Genomic DNA, 2,220 nt, shown 5'->3' on the forward strand with positions numbered 1-2,220 from the left:
TAGGACATGTTACATATTACTGTTAATACTCCTGTCCTGTCAGGACATGTTACATATTACTGTTAATACTCTGTCCTGTTAGGACATGTTACATATTACTGTTAATACTCTGTCCTGTTAGGACATGTAACATATTACTGTTAATACTCTGACCTGTCCTGTCCTGTTAGGACATGTAACATATTACTGTTAATACTCTGTCCTGTCCTGTTAGGACATGTAACATATTACTGTTAATACTCTGTCCTGTCCTGTTAGGACATGTAACATATTACTGTTAATACTCCTGTCCTGTCTGTTGTTAGGACATGTAACATATTACTGTTAATACTCTGTCTGTCCTGTCCTGTTAGGACATGTAACATATTACTGTTAATACTCTGTCCTGTCCTGTTAGGACATGTAACATATTACTGTTAATACTCTGTCCTGTCCTGTTAGGACATGTAACATATTACTGTTAATACTCCTGTCCTGTCCTGTTAGGACATGTTAATACTCTGTCCTGTCCTGTCCTGTTAGGACATGTTAATTCTCTCCAGTCAGATATCAATGTAAAACACGTGTTTGCTGAATTTTCCCCCCGACTCAGTTGAATCCCAGTCAGATGTCGAACACCTGTCTGAACAAGCTTTTAGTAATAAAGAGTTTGTTATTACAAAATCTTATCTTAGCTGTTACTGAAATCTCTTCAAAAATGTCCGTATCCTCTCTGTTCCAGCTGTTGACGTTTGGAGAATGTAAAGGCGGGTGAGAGAAAGGAGTCTTTCTGTCTCACTTTAACACAAAACACACGTTTGGCTTCCACTCCAACTCCAACCCCCTGCCCGCTACCAAACACTATTACACGGATCACAGATTCACATCTCTCTCTCTCTGAGGCCCGAGCAAATCCTACAGCCCTCCATCTCTGAGGCCCGAGCAAATCATACAGCCCTCCATCTCTGATGCCCGCGTCGGCCCGAGCAAATCATACAGCCCTCTCATCTCTGAGGCCCGCGCCGGCACAGCCAATCACAGCCTGCCGGCCCAGCCATGAGGTAATGTTTTGATGCGACCCTGGTCTCAATCAGGTCCTCCCAGCAGGGTGTTGATCTCCTTGTCCAGGGTCCCAGCTAGATGAAACGTTATGTAGAGCCCGAGCCCCAACACCACGGGGTTTGGGAGGGAGAGGAGAGATGGCATCTCGGTGAGTTTGTGATGTTTAGAGAGGAAAGTTCCCCAGGGTTCGTTTCCCTTCATCTCCTTCCTGAGTTCCCCCGGGGCCCCCGAACCCTCCATTTCTTCCCCCGGGCCCCCACACCCTCCATCCCGTCCCCCCGGTCTCCCCATCCCGTCCCCCGGGCCCCCGGACCCTCCATCCCGTCCCCCCGGACTCTCCATCCCGTCCCCTGGGCCCCCGGACCCCCGGACTCTACATCCCGTCCCCCGGTCTCCCCATCCCGTCCCCGGGCCCCGGACCCTCCATCCCGTCCCCGGGCCCCGGACCCTCCATCCCGTCCCCCGGCCCCGGACCCTCCATCCCGGTCCCCGGGCCCCCGGACCCTCCATCCCGTCCCCGGCCCCGGACCCTCCATCCCGGTCCCCCGTCCCCCCGGACTCTCCATCCCGTCCCCTGTCCCCCTGGATCCTCCCGGCTGTCAGAACGCCCTGGGAGTGGTTTGACCCTTCGCCGTCAGGGTCTTTGATAGTGTCCATGTTATTTTACTCAGCCTGTTCTTCTTACCTGTTATGGTTCGCCTCCCTGACTGGCTGCTCCGTAGCGGCACAGATATAGTGGGAACGCCTTGAGTGTAAACAATCCTCTGGTCTGTCCCTCTCTCTCTCCCTCTCTCCCCAACTCCCCCATCGTACCACCTCTCCCCTCTCTCCCTGGCCTCTCCGATCGGGATGCTGTGTGACTCCTCGTGACCCCGGTACCCTCACCCTGCCTCGTCTCCCCCCGACCCCTTTGCTCTCTGGAGAAAATTCCTGTGGTCTTTGGCTCGGCTGGAAGGAAATCAAACCTTTCCGTTTATTGGTTCCCAAAGGCTGTATTGTTGTAAGGCTTGGAGATAAAGAAAAGGTTTGGGATTAATGAGAAGATAAACAAATACCGGGCCGCGTTCAATGTAAATGCAGCGGCCAGCAATATTCCCCAACGCTGAATATTCTCTACACATTCTACAGTTGGCACATTTTGACACGTTTGTTACTCTTTCCAGCCCTCGCCCCTCCTTC

This window comes from Salmo salar, unplaced genomic scaffold, assembly GCF_905237065.1.
Source record: "Salmo salar unplaced genomic scaffold, Ssal_v3.1, whole genome shotgun sequence".
NCBI classification, from domain to species: Eukaryota; Metazoa; Chordata; class Actinopteri; order Salmoniformes; family Salmonidae; genus Salmo; species Salmo salar.